Raw genomic sequence first — 21608 nt, 5'->3', positions numbered from 1 at the left:
TCAGCATTTAACTTAATGTTTAGCCAGTAATTTTGGTAGTTGCCCCAAATATATATATACATACACAAATACTTTGTAAAAAGCAATGCAAAATGTCATATGTGTGAAAGAGAATGAAACCTTGTAATTTTCATTGTAGTTGTAAGTTTTCTGGCCATTTTTATTCAAGTTTAATATTAGACAAAAATTTCCTATTCTCAACTGCTTAGTGAAGGTATAACCAATTTGATATGCCCATTGTTAAAGCATTAATGTTAAGTTATAATGCCAAAGAACAAAAACAAAATGGAACCCAAGTAGGGATAAGAAACATGACTCAAAATTACTGAGGCTGGCTTTGTAGTGAATAATTGCTAAAATGTAACTTAGAGACAGGTTAGAAACTTTTGTTACACTGTCCCCCAAGTCCTCTGATCATGTTGTTCACTACAGTTAGAAAGCTGCAATTACTCTGTCAAGTGGGAACTCAGAGAGGGAAAATAAATTTATGCAAGTTAAAATGGATGAAATGAACAGATGAAACTGAGATTGAAGGATATGTATTTGATCTCTGCTCCTTTTCAGAAGTTCACACTTTTCCAGCCCTGTTCTCACCTCCACATTCATGGGATGGACAGAGGCTGGGACCTACCCAGTCTTGTGGTGGTGACCATGCAATATGGCAGGCCAGTTGCAGTCTGGAACTTCACTCATCAAGGCTGTGGAGGCATCAGCCACTTCCATGGCACAACCAGGGAGGTCCAAGCCTTGTGGTTGCAGCTATCCAACACGGCATGTCCTGTGGCCTCAGCCACCTTTGCCTTTTACCTGGATTGATTACCTTCAACATCAGATATAGCTGACTTCCATAGAATTTTGCAAGAAGTAGACCTGCAGGGAATCAGTCTTGGAGAAGTAAATCCTTAACAGGAAGAAATCATAGGAGTGAAGAAGAGAGTTGGATCAATTCTGCAACTAAGAAATAAATGTCATTTGGGCAAAAATTCTATGCTTGTGAGCTGTTTATGCAATGAGAAAAATAGGAATTTGGTAACATGCTGAGGATGACATGGCTTGTAAATGATGAATCAGGATTTAAAGCCGGCTGGCCCAACCCTAGTACCTGCTTCTTTAACTGTGGAATTGGACAGCATGTCCAAATTACATAGAAAATTCTAGGCCTCAATATTCTCTTTATTGATCATTAAGTGGTCATTACAGAATTGCCTGATAGTCCACAAAGTGTGGCTTGGTTTTGATATCAGTAATACATGATTAATAAGATTCTTCTCAAAAGGTAGTTTTCACAAGCTAATCCATGTAAAGTGCCTAGAACAGTACAAGTCACAGTGAGAGCTCGATAAATATTAGGTACTGCAATAATCAGTTATCTGTTGAGTGACCGAGGTAAAGGAGGAGTTGCCACAGGTAATACCCCCATGAGAAAGTCTGCCTCTAAACAATGAACTTGGTACAATGTCATGGTTCTTCATCTCTAAAGACTATTTGGTAGGAAAAATAAATTGTAGAAAGTGGATTTCACAAGACTCAGAACACTGACTTATTTACCATTTTAGAATTTAAAATGTTATTAGAGAAACAACATTTTAATGAGATAGAACCAACTAAGCAAGGAAAAAATGAGATAGAAGCTTTTTTCATTTGAAATAGATTTCTTGCCCTGAAATAGGGGATGGTGATGTAGGCAGTAAAAATGAGGAAGATCTCTAGTTGCTCAAATGTTCAATGGGGACTGACACTTCCAGACAGAGCTTTGGGAAATGACAGTGACTGCCAGGCTTCTGCCTCTCTATCCACGACACTAGTAAAAGCAGGAGGCTTGAAAGATCTGACTTAAACCACTTTCTCTACATCACATCAGCTGCTTGACTTTGGATAAGTTGTTTAAAGTCCCAAGGCTCAGTTTCTTCATTTATAATATGGTAGTGGTAATGCATATACACATTAAAGATTGTAATTAAAAATACTGTAGGTAAAGTGCCTACACTATACAAGGACTCTAATAAAATAGTAGTTATTGTTATACTGATAGGCAAGCTGAGGTTTTAGTTCTGGTTCTGCTATGAAATAGGTACATGACCTAGGAAGAGGCACATCACTTCTCTAGGAGTCAGTTTATTTATATAACAGATGAAGCCTGTCATCCATCACATAAAGTCTTTCTACCCATAAGGACTCAGGGGATGAGAACTGTGGTGAAACAGCTGCTATGTCACTCAGAATTTAAGAGGCATTTATATATTCTTCAAGAACTCAGAAATATACATTCTAGCCCTGAACTACCTGTTCCTAATTTTATCCCATTATATAGTAATATGTGTCCATTAATGCATATTATTTGCACATGCATAAACTGGTGTACACTTATCAGTGTATTGTGAATATTGGACAGACTGATAAGCAAGAATAACTGGGACATTCAATACTTAAGATAGTTCCTTGGGAATTTTACTCTGAATGACAATGATATGTTAACATATATCAATTAAGACTGGTGATATATGGAAATTTTGAGTAAATCTCAATCTGTACTCAGGAAAGTAAGATGTGAAGTTGATGCACATGTATGTAGGTCAAAAGTATTAGTGGCTCTTCTATTTGTAATTTAATGAAAGGAGATAAATAAAAGAAGAATTAGATTTGTGAATGATAAATAGGATCCAAATTCAGTTCACCTTGTCTGCTTCAAACACTAGTTCAAGTTTGTTGTTTAGTATTTCTTTACACATAAATGTTCAGGAATTGTGTAGGGTCTTATGATTTAAGCTAATGGATGAAAGCTTAGACAATGTGCAGTGTTCTGACCCACTTCTGTGAAAATCAGTCTTTGGGATATTTTATTTACATTCAATAGCTGACTAAAACTTCAATAAGGAAGTTTGCATTTTAATGGTTAATTCAGAAATCATTTCAAAATTGGGCTGTTGATAATAGCCATCCCAAGTGAGTGCAATGATTCAATCAGCAATAATGTCAAAAGCAACTACATTTTGAAATGCTGGGTTCTAGTATGTACATAGATTTGTCATAATACGCTGTTGAACATCTATTAAGTTTGTATTCAGGTTATATTCCTGTTATTTACATATGTATTCTGTCCAGTATCACAAGGTGATTAAGCATCTCCTCTACCTAAGGTCTTATTCTTTTTTATTCCCCACAGCATCCATTGCTGACTTAAAGAATCAACCTGTCACTTACCCAACACCTAGCAACAGTGTAAGCGTTTGGGAGGGAAAAAAATCCCAAAATTTTACCGGGATGATCCAATATAATGGTATGGATTTGTCTTCTAAGTCTTGAATTCTTAAAAGAATTGTTAACCTATTCCATATGTCAGTAAGAAACACAGTGAAACCATATTCTAAAGATGAATAGCCTTTTTACTTTTTAAAACCCTTAAGAATTTCCAATGGCAAACTATTCTTTAATTCAACTTAAAAAAGCACTTATATAGAGAGAAACATGTATACATTGATATAAAGCCATGGAGTTTTTGAGTGTACTTAAAGGATCCCTATATAGAAGTTTTAAGAATCTTCAAGAATCCAGGCTGGTGGCTGGAGTTCTGTTTTTAGAAAACGATAGTGATGCTGGCACTCTGCCACTGCCAGGTTCCCGCACTGAGGACAGGATTAAGGGAAAGGCTGAGGAGAGAAACAAGTACATAGGAAAGTTGAGAAACACAGAAGACTTAGGCAGGTATTTAGAGAGAGTAGTGCTTCGTATTATGGACTTCCAAATCAGAGACCAGTCTTATAATCAGGGTCTGATACTTACGAGCTCTGTGATATCAAAAGATTTGTTTACATTCTATGAAATTTAGTTAGCTTATCCGTAATATAAAATTAATATTACCTTTCTCATAAGAGTATTATTAGATATGATAATATATATGACATATATGATATTAGGTGTATTTACCTGGTACATTTTTTGGGTTTGAGAGTTTCTTGGTTTTTTTGTTTTTGAGATACAAAATAAGAAGGGAGCATTGATGTTAGTAATTCTGGAGAGATTTTCTCCAGTGAGCATGCTTTCAAGGAAGCCTTTCATCTTTTCAATTCTGATCTTTATTATGTATATGCCAGGGAAGAGAAAGGTGTGAAACCTCTCTGCCCTACATTCAGTCCATTTCAAGATTTAGATCAGAGGCTGAATAAAGACCCAGAATGCCCAAATATATGGATGATGTAATGCTCGCATAAATAACAAATTCACTGCTTGGCAGAATGAACAGACCAGACAAATGGACATTTAAAAAAGAAAAGATGAAATGTAATAGGATTGAGGTAAATGTCCATGTTTGGTTCTCACCCCCTTGACAAGAATTACATACATGCAAGATAGAGGATATAAATTCATGTGAAAATACTTGGGTGTAAAAATTGACCACAAGTTATCTCTGTGTAGCCATCTCCACCCATTACCACATTAATGGTGCCCGAAACTCTCTAATCATCTTAGAATTGTTGCCCTTCTGTACTATGCCTTGAGGACAATTTTTTCTGCCATACCTACCCACTCCTACTTCTATCTTTTAAACTAGGATGAGTGAATAATTTAAGTATATAAGAAGCTGGTTTAGATGCTTTTCTCCTCTCCTAAAATATCACCTAAGATGGAGGAGCAAGGACTGGGAGAAGTAAGTACCAGATAGAGTTAGAGAAAACTGTTTTGAATTCATATATGAATGTATATACACACATAGATTCAGGGTCTTTCCTATGTCAGCTGTGTGCTTTGGTCAAGTTATGTAACTTCTCCGAACCTCAGTTTTCTCCTCTGTAAAATGGAGGTAATAATACTTACCCCCCACAGTATTTTCATGAGTATCATAATGATATATTTCAAGTTTTCAGTAGGCACTTTACTGCACTTATCTCCATTCACACCCTTCCACAGAAGGCAGGTGCTGAGATTATAAAATGATTTACTTTTAATTCCACTTCTTTCAGTGATTTAATATTTTATTTAAGGTCATTATTTTTGAAAGTAGAGATATACATTGTCCTTATCAAGTGAGGAAATACCTTGAGGTTAGCCCACTTTGAAATCTTGGGTCTCAATTTAAATGCTATATTAAGACAATAAATAATGAGTGTATGGAGAAGATTGACTAAGATAGTGAAAGATAAGGACCCCAGATATAAATACAGTGGTCGAAGAATAGGATAGTCAGATTGGTAAAATGAAAATGCAGGATGGAGCTGGATACAAAGGCTGTCTTTAAATACTTGAGCAGATGTCATACAGAAGAGCAAGTCTATTGCTGCAGAGGGCTTAGAAGTAGGAACTGAGAATGAGAGTTACCAAGGGACTGCTTTGGGTTTACTATAATTTGGAGCTGACAGAACAGAGGGATTAGAAAACCATTTGTCAGATATACTGTAGAGATGTCCCTGCATTGAGTAAAACTAAATGAGCTGGAGGTGATGGTATTAATTGCATGTATATAATATGTGAACATACAGATATGAAAATAATTCATTTCCAGTTATGACTGTGTGAGTCTGTTATTCTCTGATGGATGACATAGAGCCTGTTGAGACTTGTAAAAAGAGTAACTGAAGGCAATGATGGAATCTCTTTGGATAACTTGAAATATATACTTGTAAGTAATATGGCTACTGCCTCAAGTACCCTCACCTCTAAAACAGGAGGACGTTATCCCTCTCTCAAAGTGTCTCCAAGTCATATTCAAGAGTAACCAATAGCATGCCTCACTTGCATTCAAACTTACCAGCAGTAGATACCACCACATGTCTGTCCTGTTCTTACTTTCCTGGTTTGACTTCCCCGTTACACATCTACTGACCAAACCAGAGTGGTTTCACAGCACTCACTGACAGTCATGGGAACGCCTTGTCCAGCCATGTAGCTTACATGTGGAAGTTCCTAATGCTGGCTTCCATGGCCCTCTGTTCCACACAGAAACAGCACCAGCATCCATATCTCTGAGCCATTCTTTGTCTTTTGGGTCCTGAAGCAGCTCCACTCATGCCCAGAATCTTCAAAGTCCCAAACTTATGATATTGGCCTTTGGCTCTGTCACTCTATCCCTACTCTGCCAGTTCAAAACCAAGCCAAGGGACCAATTTGGAATGGGCTCCACATCTCCTCCATCCTTCTTCTTCATCCTTTAAATCTTCCTTTTTAATCCCCTGCTCCTGCACTACCCAACCAAGACCATTTCTGTTTCTGGTTCTCAGTCAGTAAACAAAAGCCTCAATTCATACAATCAAATAGATTTAATTGGGTGTAGGTTTGTGTTGGCAATAGGAGATGGGATGTCAGTGGTCATATATAGAAGGAGGGAAATTATTGTTTATTTTAGCACCAGCTAGCCCAAATGCCTTGTTCCATATTTTTCTCAAGGGAAAAGCAGATTTTAAACTCTTTTAAGATAACTTCAAATACACTAACATAGTTCCACAAAGAGTTTTCTTTCATGCACTATAGAAATAGGCCATTAAATTTGCATGTCTAAGGGACCTTTTTGGCAATTGCTTTCCTTAAACACAATTAGTATGGTCAGCCCATGAAACTGCAAGAAAAAAGAGTACAAAGTAAATGATCCAACTTTGTTTCAGTGTGTGTAGTAGAGAGGAATAAAGACATCCCTTTTAACAGCTATACCTATATTTTAATCTGACTTTATAATGTGGAACAGCAAATTACATTAACCTTTTTTTAAAGTCCTTATCTTCTTGGTCTCCAGATGTGGGAGTATTCTGGTCTAAAATAGAGACTGATTTAAAAGTCTCCTTTGAGGGAGAAACTAGAGATGATATAGCTAATATTCCTGTAACAAAGAAATATTATACCCTAGAAGTAAGAATTACATAGTTTTCAATACCAGCTCTGTGTCTAATTAGCATTGTAATTTGGGAAGACTTATTTTACCTTTCTGAGCTTCAATTCGGTATTCTATAAATTGAGGGTATTAGATGTCTAACATTCCCTCCAGTTCTAAAAAAAAGTCTATTATTCTAAACCACAAAGGATTTGGGGGAACCTATACACAGAAACATTTTTGTTTCTACGTTTCTTTTGTAGAGAAGGAAGGATACTTCTTTTTTTCCCTCACCTTCTTACTCTCATGAAGTTACTTAAACTGAGTAAAATATTTCTTATATAGGCCAGATGTTTTCAGTGTCTAGAGTATTGCTTTGACAACTGCACGATAAAATAAATTCTGTTGCCGCAATTTAAAAAAGTAGAGCCTTTTCTTTCTACCTGGTTTATCAAAGTAAGTTTGTAGTGGCTATTTCAAAAACAAGATTTCTGAAGAAACTAAGAGGGATTCAGTTTTAATAAACAGAACCTCTACTTAAATATTCCACTGACAAGCTGTATGAGTTTGCTAAGGACCTTAACTGCTACTGTGTCTCACTATCTGCATGCATGGATTATGACTAAATTTCCTGTCTTACAGCCTTGCTTTGAAGATCAGTTGCAATGCTTATTTAGCCAACCTTTAAATAGTGTTCACTTTTAAACCTTATGAAACAGTGTTTAAAATAGCATTATTTATAAAGCAGATAGTATCGTACCCAAACCTTAAAGAGTGTTCTTTGTGGGGGCATTATTTGAAATGTTTTATAAACATCAACTCATTTTATTTCCAAAACAACCAGGTGATGTGGGGCTATTATAATCCACATTTTATATATGAGAAAAATGAGGCCCAGAGAGGTTAAGCAACTTATTCAGACTTTCACAGCTTGTAAATATCTGAGCTGGGATTTTAACACAGTCTCTTTGGATCTGGAACCCATTTCTATAATCCCTATGCTATACTGTTGCTCACTTTGAAAACTCCAACACTTTGCACAAATGTTGGGCACTATTATTTTTATGACTACTACTACTACTATTATTACTGTTTTGTTGTTGTTAATTTTGCCTTACTTGTTCTTCTCAAACTGGGAGAGTTATACAATGAAGGTTTATAATGCCGTGTCAGGAGTCTATTCCAAGCCTTAACATAAGCCATAAGCAATTTATTAGAAGATCTAAGGGAGAAAGATTAAGTAATTAAACTGGTAACTTATTTAAAGCATTGCTCTTATATTAAAATAATCACAAATGTTTTAGGTAATAAAGCAAAATTCACAAAATTTTCATGACAAAATATTTCAAATAACTTTCAGGTGTAAAGCAGAGAGCTATATTAGAGCTATATTCCATTCTATGTTAGTTAATTTCCTTCTAGATTTTGTATTGCTATAGAGGATCTCTGGAAATTGCACCAGGATCACCAGGACCAAGACACCCATGTCACAGCTGATGGATCATAGTTGTGTCCTCAAAGGGAACTGCTCTCAGCTGGTTGCCTAGAACCACCTCACCCAAGGTTTTGCCCACACCTCTGGTAGCCATGGCCAATGACTGACTGATGTGGGAATACAAAAGCTAAGCCCCTGAATCTCAATTTCGGAAAATGTTGAAGGGCCATCCCAGCCCCAGAGCTCCCAGTAGGGGCCAAGGGCTCAGTTGCAGCCCCATAGTGGACTAGCTTCTCCCTCTGCCCTGTTCTGTCTTCCACACTTCCTTAAAAGCTTATCTCCTGGGCATACTTCCTCCAAACCTTTGGCATGTCACCCTGTGTCTCATCCAAGGAACCCAGTCTAAGACAATGCTTTTTGGATTTTTCACCTCTTGTGGTGTGGACTTAACAGATTAGTTGATCATGGGAAGAAAAAGAAAGAAAGAAAGAAAGAAAACATCCAAAACATTTAAGGGCAGAATTTAATGATAATGAAACCATCAAGCTTTCAAGTAGTGTCAAGATGGGTGAGGAAACCTGCTTGTTAATTTCCTGCTTGTTAATTGGAAATCTGGAGAGAGACTGTGATTGCCATTTTTGCCCTTGTGCTTCATCACCTCCCATCATAACTGACAATGTAAACCAGTTTCCCGTTTCAGATCAAGGCCCAGAACAGAGGCATGTCGGTAAAGGCACATTTGGGAAAGGTCACGAGATATTGGAATGATGGTGATCACTTCTCTCCTTTGCCTCCTATTTACAGAATGAAATGAAATGAGAATATTTCATAAATGTGAATTAATTGTGACAACTTGGAAAAACACTTCTTCTAACAGCCCTCATCTGAAAAAAAAAGTTCACAATACTAGTTTAGAAGTTAGGGATTTGGATTTCTGAGCATATGAAGATATGAAATAAATTGTTAATTTATGTTCAGCTCCCTAGAACAGCCTTCAGCTTCCCAGGGCTGTGGAATTTAATGACATGAGGTTCCCAGTACCTTGTTAGGGTCAAGATGGGGTTGCATGTTGTAGGTTTAAACCAGCTCCCAAGTATGATCAGGATCATAAAGACTCCTATTTCTTGATGACCAAGGGATTAGCACTGGGTAAGACCAAGCAGGCAAGCAGAAGGATGTTTTTGAAAAGCTCTGGTAACACTGTCTGAAGGGTTGTCAAAAAGTGTTAGAGCTGAGACAAGTCCATTACCAAGTCCAAATTCATCATCGAGTTACCGTGTTTATGGAAGGATACACTATGTCTGATATACAGTCAGAACCCAAGAAGACACTAAATGCCACAAAGGGACAGGGAAATTTTCTGAGTTTATTCTGAAGGGTGGTTGCTTCAAAGGTGACGGGAGGCTCCTTTCTGAGAGGGGTTGGCTCTCCACCTTGGTCCAGCCTCTCATGCATAAGAGCCAGGACCTCGCTGAGCCAGCCATCCCTGCCTTGATACGAGATGAGTTCCTAAGAGGAGACTGGGCTGATGAGATGGGGGTTGCCATCATCCTGTTGGGAGAAGAAAGAAATATGAAAGGTCTCTCTACAGCTGTCCCTGCACCTGTCATGATTCGCTCACGCTCTGTAATCACAGAAGGAACTTCGGATTTTTATTTTCTAATTTTTCTCTCTTCAGCAGCAGTGTTCACACATGATCTTACAGTTGGAATTAGAGCACTTCCAGAGGTGAGAAGGCATTGCTTCATACTGTGTACCTTTAATTAATTTATTCATTCTCTCTCAACCAACACTTAATGATCACCTAGATGGTTAAAGATGCTATGAGATATAAAGGCAAACTAGCATTTCATCGTTTAAGAAGTTTACATAATCACATCAATAGTAAGATATGCACTAAAATAATTAAATTTCAGTTAAAGGTGATAAGTATCTGTTACAGGCTGAATTATGTTCTTCCCAAATTCATATGTTGAAGCCCTGACCCCCAACACTTCATAATGTGCCTGTATTTGGAGACAGGGTCTTAAAAGTGGTAAAACAAAGTCAGTAGTGTGGGCCCTAATCCAATATGACTGGTGTCCTTATAAGAAGAGATTAGGACACAGCTACACACAGAGGAAAGACCATGTGAAGACATCAGAAGGACGGTGTCTACAAGTCAAGGAGGGAGTTCCTCAGAAGAAAACAACCCTGCTGACACCTTGATCTTGGACTTCTAGCCTCCAGAATGGTCAGAAAATAAAGTTTTGCTGTTTAAGCCAGTCTGTGGTATTTTGTTATGGAAACGCTAGCAAACTAACACAGATTCTCTGGAAAAAAAAAAACCTGACAGAATTAGAAATTAAAAGATCACTTTACACACACACACACACACAACCCTCCTTAAGACTGAGTGCTTAGAATCTATGTCTCATTTTAAAACATTTGGATATTGGTTTATCTCCATGAAACCTCTCCTATTCGGAAAGGTTATCAGTTGTATTCTTGATCACATTTGTAAATTCTTTTATTACACTAGAATATAGTCTTTTGGTATCTGAAAACTGAATACCATTTAAAGGGTCTAGGTGTTGCCCTCTTATCTTCTCTCATGAGTTTCAATTCCACCTGACACCCTTTCTTTACAGCTCCTTGTTAAATAATAGTTGAGTATGTATGTTGTTTCTGTTAAGTTAATAAAAGTGTACATCTTCCTAAACAGTTTCTTCTCTTGTTCAGTTTATTTTCTTGTCTGCTTTTAACTAATATATATATATATATATATATACATATATATATATATATATATATATGTATGTATGTATGTATAATTGTCTTAAGTTTTTTTCATAGGTCTCTACACAGTCTGGGCTTTGGGCTATCCTGGCCATTTTGCTGCAGATCTGACTGTTCCATTTAAGGCAGTTCGTTCACACTATCCATTTAGTGATCCTAATGACCTCTCTATGTAATTTCTCCCTATTTTTTTTTAACCCGTTCTTTTAAATACTGACCTCAGAGAGCTCTGTGTATAGTCAAACTGTTCTCTTTTCTTTTTCTCTTCCATAGAATTACCAAAATTTTGTCAAAATTCCATTCTAGAAAATGCTATCGGGCTTCCCTGGTGGCGCAGTGGTTGAGAGTCCGCCTGCCGATGCAGGGGACACGGGTTCGTGGGAAGATCCCACGTGCCGCGGAGCGGCTGGGCCCGTGAGCCATGGCCGCTGAGCCTGTGTGTCCGGAGCCTGTGCTCCACAGCGGGAGAGGCCACAACAGTGAGAGGCCCGCATACCACAAAAAAAAAAAAAAAAGAAAGAAAATCCTATCATTTTTGTATCAAATTTTATTTAAAATTATTTACATAATATAAAATGAACATGGGTTCCCTGTAAAATTGTTTTTCAGTAATACAGAAGTTTAGAGAACAAAAAGGTAAATTTCCCCATGCCCAAACCAATTTTAATTCCATTCCCAGAGGTCGTTGTCATTCATACGTTGATGTTTCAATATCCTTTTCTAGGCATTTGCTGGAGGAGGTCATGGAGAGGACATGACCACTGGTTGACCCGTGAGCTGGACCCAGGCAATGGGAGGCACCTCAATTCCCTCCCCTGTCCTTGGGATGCACATTCTACCCACTGTTCCCACAATGGGAGCCGTTTTCGAGGACGCAGCCATGAGAGAGCAATGTGTTGTTGAGACCATCTGGACAGTACACACGACTGAACCAAGGTAAGGCCTCTACATAAACTTTCAAGATCCTGGCGGGGATTGTGGCACCAAAGGTAAGCCTCCTACATAAGTTCTCTTGCTTATTAAACCTGCCAACTACCACTCCCGAGTAGCTGCCTCTTCCTTCAGTCTCTCCAGGCCCTCATGTATGGGCCTTAGTTTCAGATTTCACCTGGAGAACTCCTGAGGTTTTGAACCAGCAGAATTTAAATTTGTCAGGAGATACATTATCTGGATGTCTAAATACCAGAACTTTCTAAAGTTTTATAGCCTGTTCTTTGATCATCAGTTTATAAACCAAAGTGTCATCATAATTAAAGTTATTAGAGTGCATGATGTTGTTGTGCTATAGTGCATGCTGATTGGTGGTAGTCCTATGAATAGCCAGTTGGTGTTGCCATGGAATCCTTGTTCTTTGTGATACAGCCTGAATGTGTGGGACTTAAGGCAGGGTTGCATTAATGCCCCAGTATCGCTGCTGGAATGACAAGTTTTCTAAGGTTATCAGTCGTTTACATATTTTGACATTTAAAGTTTTTCATAAACCATTGAACTGTCCAAATGTGTATTATATATTTTAATCTTTTTCCATTATAGTGCACTGTGGATTTGAAATATCTAAGTGTTGGAAATAGCATTATACCAAAACGTGGCAAATCTTAATTATGGATAAATGGATATGGATAAATACATCTGTGGGTATTGGGCTTTTTAAAACCTAACATACCCATTGTGGAATTGTTTTTATGTCAGTACATCTAATACCCCCTCACACTATTTAATAGCTGCATGGTATTACATAGCTTGTGTAGTAGTTGTGTTCCTAAGAAGAAAACGTGCATGGGCAGGACTAAAAGAACCAGCAAGGGATGGTGAAGCACCCAGGTGTCAGCAACAGAAGAAAACAGTTACCACCTCGAGGACTGAGGAGCAGGGAGAGAATGAGATTTGGTCCTCGAACGAGTGAGGACTGTGGGCCTGGGTGCTTGCCCATATGTATCCAGTGGGAGGTCTGGCCATAGGTAGAAGGATGCTGTCACTACCAATCACAGTATGGCAGGGAAGTAGCAAAGGAGAAATACCAGAAATACTTTCTCACTCTCCCATCCTGTTGGTGCCTCCATGGGTTGATCCAAACCAACAGAAGGCCAAAGCAGAGGGAAATGCAAGTCATCTTCCTAGGAATCAGAGAAGGACAGAGGATGGGTATAGAGGGGCAATCACAGAATAAAGAGCATTACATGTATATAAGAGTCATTCTAAAAATATTCACTGAGGACCTGCTATTCACTGTTGCCCTGTTCCAGGCATTGTTCTAAGCACTTTCCATATATCGCCTCAGTAAATAAATTAATAGCATAAACTTTTAAACCATTCTTTAGTGACAGAACATTATAGATGACTCATTCCCCACCCCCTTTTTTTTTTTGCTCTTACAACAATGCCAAACAAAATTATTTTCTTGAACACACGTATAAGTGATCGTGTGGAAAAGATACCTAGATAGGAAACAGCTGAGTCAAAGGGAAGACCTTGTTTTTAACTTAATAGATTCAGTCAAATAATTCTACAGAAAACTGCATCAATTCACACACTCACTGATGAGAATGCCAGTTGCCCCAGACCCTGGCAGAATCTCACTGTTCTCTCATTTTCACCCAATCTTCCAAGCAGGAAACGGCACATCGCTGTGGTTTTAATGTGTTTTCCCCTGATTACCTGTGTGATTGAGCATACCCTTTTATATTTATTACCATTTATTAGTAATTTATAGTTATAAATTGTATTATTTGCTCTATTTTCTATTGGATTGTTTGCCTTTTTAAAAATTGTTAACATTTTAAAAATACACTAAGTTTAGTAAACTTTTATAGTTTTTTTCTCTTACAAATATTTTCTCCTAATCTGGTGCTTGTCTTTCACTTTATTTAAGATACCTTGCATTTTACAGGACATGTTGCTATCCACTGAGTTGCGTTTATCAATCTTTTCTTTTAGGGGCTTTGGTCTTGTAGCATATTAGGAGGTCTTTGCTATCCCAGAGGAATAAAAATATTTTCTTTTTTTTTCTCCAACAACCCCATGAACTTCTAAATATAGATATTCAATTTATATGGAGTTTCTTTTTGTATATGATGAGTGGTAGAATTATAACATTAGTTTTTACCATATGGGTATCCAATTGTAACATACTATTTATTGAATAGCAAGTCTTTCCTCTCAAGTATTTGAAATACCATTTCTATTATAAACTACAAAGAATTCCTTAATGATATATCATATTGCAGTCCTGGGATAAATATACTTGGTTATGTTATCTTAGTCTTTTAACAACAAAAGAATTTAATTTGCTGATTTTTAAAATTATATCTATGTTCTATGTGACATCCAACTATTATTAAGTTTTTGTGACAGGAGGTACAACAGTACCTCTTGTATTATTGGCTTGGTGTTAATAGCAGACATGTGATGAATAAGAAATCTTTAATCTTTTTCTTTACCGTGAAACAGCTTAAGTAACAGGAATTATTAAGTGCCTTATAGGATGCTTTGACTGAACTCGTAAGCTAAACAGATGTCATTTAGGCACTTCTGCTTTAAATACTTTTCCATTTTTAAAAAAATTTGTTTGTTGGTTTATTAAGGTACTTTACTTGTTCTTCAGTCATTTCTTTGGTCACTCATATTTTCCTAGAAACTGATTATTTCATCTAGCTTTTCATATATATTGGTGTAAATCTACATGTAGTGTTTTCTTATTTTTAATTTCTTCAACATCTATAATTATATCTGTTTCTTTTTTCTAATGTAGATTACTAGTGAATTCTCTTTTTTCCTGTTAATTAGACTTGCTAGAGTTTTAAATATTTTATTTATTAATATATATTTTAAAAATCTATATTTTGGCTCTTTAAATCACATATACTTTAAAATTTTTTCTTCTGTTTTATAAATCCTGAATTTATCTTTGTTTATTCTATCTCTCTAAGTGCTTGGAATTGTTTTCCAAGATCTCAAATTAAAGGCTTAATCTATTCATTGTTTATTTCATTTTCTGTTAAATGCATTTAAGGCTGTAAGTGTTTCTCTGAGAACCGGCTGTGAGGGAAAAAGTGTGAAAAAATAAATTGTTATTCAAAAACTTTCCGTTATTACTTATATCAGAAGATGTGACAATGGAAGTTTGGGCTGATACTCATGAACACTACAAATTACATCTCAAGGTGAGGTAGCAGACCCTCAGTGCAGAATTTTCAAAGGAAATATTCATGTTGTCCCTCACTCACATCTAGGATATTAGAGTCAAGAGTTGATTTGGAGGAAATTGCTGAAGAGGGTATCTCTAGCCTGAACTCTGCTCTGAGTCACAATCCCTCTCTCTCCCATAAGAAAAAAGAGTGAGGAATGTGCTCTCCCTCGGCTCCACCCACATCAACAGAAAGGGGGTTGCAGGTGACCACTCAGAGTTTAGCCTGTGTACTCTGCAGTTAGAGGGACATAGGAGTAGACAGGGGTCTGAGTCAAGACCAAGAGGCTAAATAAAGCACAACATACTGGCTGAGGAGACCTCCATGGGAGCAAAGTAGTGGCCTGAAGTTTGGTAGGAAACTGCTCTTCCAAAGTTTTGGGGAAAAGACTTGCAATTTCCATGGACCAGATATTTATAGAGAGCAGCATGGCCTCTCTCCCAATTTCCTATCCATCCATCCCATAATTAGAGTAGTCAGCTAGCCAGAAGGGGAGAAGGAATAGAAGAAATACAGGAGGAAAGAGAGAAAAAGCCAATTAACCTCCTTTCCTTAGATTTTTCCCTGCAGTGGGATCTCCAGGAGAGGACTTAAATCAAGATTAGAGTTTTTGATGATTATATAAGACTAGACATTTTAATCTCTGAAATAAGACGCTGTTTGATAAGTTAAACAGGAATTATTCCTTTAGGGTAAATTGTGTGGCTGCCAGTTAACCTGAGCTGGGTAAAGGGGAAAAGTAGCGGCACTGAACAAAAACAATAGGACAGTGAGACGCAGAATAGAGTTTCTTTATGACTGCACCCATGAGTCATGTTTGCTCACATTAAGGTAACAGTTTTTAAAAAGATTTTTTTGGCTGCCTTGGGTCTTCGTTGCTGCGCATGGGCTTTCTTCTAGTTGTGGTGAGCAGGGTCTACTCTTCATTGTGGTAGGTGGGCTTCTCATTGCAGTGGCTTCTCTTGTTGCACAGCACAGGCTCTAGGCGCACGGGCTTCAGTAGGTGCCGCACGTGGGCTCAGTAGCTGTGGCTCCCTGACTCTAGAGCACAGGCTCAGTAGTTGTGGCGTTTGGGCCTAGTTCCTCTGCGGCAACTAAGTGGGATCTTCCTGGACCAGGGCTCAAACCCATGTCCCCTGCATTGGCAGGCAGATTCTTAACCACTGCAACACCAGGGAAGTCCCATGGTAACACTTCTTGATCTGAGAGGAATTGTCAATGTCTCCCACTTTGATTACGTCTCTATCTGCTACTCCTTATGTTTCACTGTGCTTGCTTTGTGTATTTTAAACTGATGTGGCTGGAAGAATAAAGTCTTCTGATTGTTACAAATTCTTAGAAAAATAGACCTTGAATCATAATAAAATAGGCGTCTTTATCCAAATAAATAATCTCCACATTAAATTCTACCTTTTTGTTGTATTAATATTGTCACACTAGTTTTTAAAATAAGTTTTTACTTGGTACTTTTTCTTTCCATCCTTCATTTTTAAACTGTGTCATTTTGTTTGGGACGTGTTTCTTGAAAATAGCATTTAATGAATGTTGTTTGATTTTTCTATTTGTTTTTATTCTGAGTTTTTCTGTTTACATTCTTTTTACCCAATCCAGTGATATCTGTCTCATAGGAAAATTTAATCCTTCATGTTTATTTTAATTACTTTTGATTTACTTATTCATTTTATTATTTTTATTTATTTCAATATCATGAGACTTAAACACAGTAAATTATTTTAGGTTAATAATTTATCATGTGAACTGGTTACCTAAGTTGTTCTTTTCTTGAGCTTTTGATCAGGATTCTCTATTCCAAGTGATATACAATTCAAAGTAAAAAAAAGTACACGTGTGTTTATGTTTAGCTATAGGCTAAAGCAAGGAAAACAGAGTAGTGAAAGGGAAGCTGGGCTCAGTGTCCACAGGATGTCAGGGCTTAAATGGTGTCAGGCAATCTCCCCACATTTCTGTTACCAGTTGAAGCTTCCTCTCTTTGTTGGCATCATTCCCTCAGCTTTCTCCTCCCAACGTCTCCTACTTGAATGGTGATACCTATAGGCTCATGGTCTTATAACTCAGAATATTAAGTGAGTAGAAATAACATTGTTTCTTCTGCTCACTGGTATACTATTTTAAATTCTAGCAATTTCTCTCATTCCATATCTTCAGATTAAGTGAGTAGAAATAACATTGTTTCTTCTGCTTACTGGTATGCTACTCTAAATTATCACTCATTATTGACACAGCATTTTATTAACCCCTCTCTACCCATTTCTCTACCCCTTAGGTCTGCCTTTAAAAAGACAGAATAAACTTCCTTCCAAGATTAGTAAATGAAATTTAAAGTTTAATTTTTACAGTAATTAAAAATGCATTTTATGACTTGGAGTTAATCATATGACTGTCTTGTATTTACATTTTTAAAAAGAGAACTACTTGGGCAAAAGTAGTTTGAAGTCACTTCAGCTTTTGGGATTTCAGTTTTTTTCAGGTTGAAAAATGAAATGACTTGAAGTGGACGATCCCTTAAGTTCTTTTTATCTTCAGGTCTCCATCAATCTGTGTCTCTGTAATTTCTGTGTTGCAGAAATTCTGCAAGCATTAATGTTTGTGAACTAACTTAAGACTTAAGGATGAAAGATTTTATGCTAGTGTCAAAAACTATTTTTATTAAATGAAGCATGCCAGGGAAATCGTTTCCATCTCTTCCTCAGTAAGACAAAGTGCAGGAAGGATTCAGACTGACTTAGTTTTGATCTTCTGACTACTGTTAGACCAATGGTTGTTGCTTGGGATTTAGGTACCATGACTAGAAAGAGCAATTCTATCAACAGAAGGACAAGAGAAGGAATGACAGTGCAAAGACAGGCATCTCATTTCCATTAGGCCTCACTCAGTTGGGGTCAATCTAATTTTTTTAGTAGTTTAGACATTTTATAAACTATATTTATTATCTTAGTGACTTACATTACTATTTTGTATGTATTTAATTAGTTAATCTAAGGTATTTTTCAGTATCTATATCCAAATTTTTTAATGCAACAGAAATTTTAGCATGTTTCACATCCTCTCATGAATCCACGTTGATATCATCGAGGATTAAAAGTTCCAGATTGTTTTCAATTTTATAAGCTATGTTCCAATAATTATTTATTTTAACTATGCTCTTTCTGGCCCATTTATCCTCAGTAATAGTAATTTTGTCTGCATTTACCTTGCTGTTGAAAACCATCAACCCAGCATGTGGTGCTGAACTTCATTAAAATGGCCACTAACAGAAATTACACATGAGACAACACATTTCCAGTGAGGTTGTTAGTAGAAAACCTACTTGTGTAGACATTTGTTTGCATAGTAATGTGCACCCAGACACTCTGGTATATTCAGTCTATGTCTAAAAGGCTGTATTCTAAGTTCTGGATCAGAATGCCTACTTCGAAAAGCTCTGCTTACTGCATAGCCTAGAAGTAAATGTCCAAGCCAGCTGCTGCCCTTTCAGGACATCCGTTCTTCTTATGGCTCAATAATATTACATTGTATATATAAACCACATTTTATTTATCTGTTGATGGACACTTGGTTTTTTCCACCCATCTTTTGGCTATTACGAGTAATGCTCCTATGAACATGTGTGTACAGGTATCCTTTGAGTCTCTGTTTTCAATTCTTTTGAGTATTTACCTAGAAGTGGAATTGCTAGGTCATATGATAAGTCAATATTTAGCTTTTGAAGAATAAACTTTTTATAGGACCGAATATTCTGAGTATAGAATGTATGACCACTTGGAAGGATGGGGGAGGAGGAATTCAAGTATTTGATAAGGATTTAACCAGATGGTTCCTGAAATGCTTTAATAACCTGAAGATCTATGATATTATACTATTATGTTAACCATTTATTCATTTCATCTATCAATAAAATAACAAAATAAAACCTGCTCTATAAAATAATACACCAGGTTTAAGAAACAGCATAATAGTGCCTTAATCTGAAGAGTACAGGCAGTAGCAATTTGATGAGATGCACCAGATACCACCCGAGTATAATAAAGGTGCTCTGTATCTTGAGAAATAAATCCACAAGCAACGGAACTAAAAATGGTGCTCTTGAAAACCCTGGATAATCCAGTAATATTCACCAGTAAGATAATATGATCACGATAGTGTTCAGTGGAAGAAACGTTTTAAAGGTGACAAATACACCCTTCTACTAGAATTTGAAAAATTTGGGGTTAGAAACACACCTAGAAGAAGATGCAGTGACATACTGAGTTTGAATGGTGAGCCAACATGTACTAGCTATAATAAGACTTGGGGTAGGGCATGCAAATATAGGACAAGCCTTACAAGGAGAGATGTGCAGGAACTCCATTCCAGATCCAACAGAGGAGATCACCTCGTTGAAGCCTCCACTCGGTGTCAGAATCTTAGAGCACCTTGGAAACTATTCTGAATATGGGATGGATGACTGCTTAGGGGGATATTGGAGAAAAGATTCAAGTACAGAGTAAAGATTTAACCAGATGATCCTTGAGACACTTTATAAACCTGAAGGTTTATGATGCTATGCAATTATGCTTAACTATAAATTTGTTTCATCTATCAATACAATGCATCAAGATTAAGAAAAAACCGTGATAATGCAACACACTAGCCACCAGCCAAATTTACCTCAGAAGAATAGGATCTGGGCCTTTTCTGCAATTTCAGACAATTTACCAAATTAACCCTAACTGTAAGTCATTATTGGAGTCAGAGCTGAGAATAACTCTGTCTTTCCAGCACTTAAAAAGCCATTGGATTTAACACAAATCACAGATTGAAAATGTCATTAAAAATAACATCAATGAACAGTAAAACCCCAAAATTAAAGACATTAGCTTGTGTTGTAGGTATTATTCTTGTCTATATATTTGTATTCACTACATATGAAATGTATTTTTCTGAAGAATGAACTATTTTGTATTCATTTTTTTCTATGATTGTTAAAACATATTTTAAAATAGATATCAATAAAACTGTGCTATCCTAGGACTTTAGAAGTAGAAGGAATCTTGAAGATTCCTGGTCTGAATTTTACTTTAAAGGATAATGAAACTCAGAGAAGCCAAGGGGTTTATATCAGACACGCAGGGAGGTAGTGGCAGAAGAGGCTCAGAAACTCTGTGCCCTAAACCTCATGTCATAATTATGTTTCCTTTGCTGTAAATCCATCAGTGAATTGCTTGACTTATAATGAAGAAAACATGGCTGAGAGTAAAAGGTTTGCTCTTGGGTTCTGAGATAACTGGTCAACACCGTGCTTGTGATTTGTCTTCCACATCTCCACTCCAGTGGTTCTCCTTTTCAGCTCTCATATGCCTCTCATATGTATCTTATGTTACTGTTATCGTATGGAATTTGTGCCCTGTCTACAGGGCCTGGAGCAGAAAAGATGCACCCAGAGTTGGGTCACCTCAATGAAGCAGGAAGTGCAAACAGTCAATGCCAAATTCCAGAAGCGTAGAAGTCCAAGGGTGTCCAGAAGGCCTGCTTCTATTGGAGGCCCCTTACCACATGCTCAGCCACACTAATGACTGGAAGCAGGTCTCCCTTTAAGGACTGGAACTGTGCAGACTGGCGATCACTTTCCAGCGATCCTGCAATTTGGAAAGCCCTCTCCCAGCATGCATTAGAAATCTGGATCAAGTTCACATCAGCTATGCCAACCTCATTACTGTCAGGAAGGAGGCAGTTTCTCAAATAAAAAGAAGACAAATAAGCTTCTTGGTCATACCAATCCCAGACAAAAATAGCTGAAACACTATTTAATATGAAACAAATTGCTGTAGAGGTATGCTATAGAGGTACAGAGCTTGCTTTCATTTTAAGGAATCTGTATCTAGGTACTTAAGTCTTTCAAAAAGAACAGAAGATACAATATGCTCTTTATTGAGCATTTTAAAGGATTTCATTTTTACAGTCTAATACTTAATTTTACTTCCAATATTCAGTTATAGCTTAGAGTTGATGGCAATTCTTATTTCCATTATTTGAATCTTCTTTTTCCCATAGCCACTCAGATTGAATAAGGACAGCTCTAGAGTTTCCCCAAACCCAGAAGAATTTATGTCGAAAAGATCACTCTCTTTATGCATTAGATTGTATCAAACCTAATTTGGCCAAGGGAAACAGCAGTCTCATAATGATGAAATTCCTTCCATCCTTTTAGGTTTGCACTCATTTCACTGTTTTTCTTTGAAGCTAAAGCAACTCCTATGTTTGCTATTTTGTACCCTTTCATTCAAAATTTCAGTTCTTCTTGCAGAATTGCTACATGGTAATTGCTGTGGCCTTAATGATACTTGAAGGTGTCCTCAGTGGTTGCTTGCTCCTGGACTTTTCCTGATTTCTGACAATGTCCGTTTGGGTGATTATG

The 21608-nt window shown here is 37.0% G+C and overlaps 1 long non-coding RNA gene across 1 annotated transcript in view; it reads right to left on the bottom strand.

The window, feature by feature from the left end:
• Positions 1-9617: 9617 nt before the first annotated feature.
• The window catches only part of LOC132527830 (uncharacterized), a 35532-nt gene continuing 23541 nt past the window's right edge, over positions 9618-21608 (bottom strand). The window contains exon 3 of the long non-coding RNA XR_009543107.1: positions 9618-9782. This is a non-coding gene — a long non-coding RNA (uncharacterized LOC132527830). The remainder of the gene's footprint in view (positions 9783-21608) is intronic.

The sequence above is a fragment of the Lagenorhynchus albirostris genome, chromosome 10 (genome assembly GCF_949774975.1).
Source record: "Lagenorhynchus albirostris chromosome 10, mLagAlb1.1, whole genome shotgun sequence".
NCBI lineage: Eukaryota > Metazoa > Chordata > Mammalia > Artiodactyla > Delphinidae > Lagenorhynchus > Lagenorhynchus albirostris.
The sequence above is the reverse complement of the archived record's forward strand: the minus strand, read 5'-3'. Positions and strand labels throughout refer to the sequence as shown.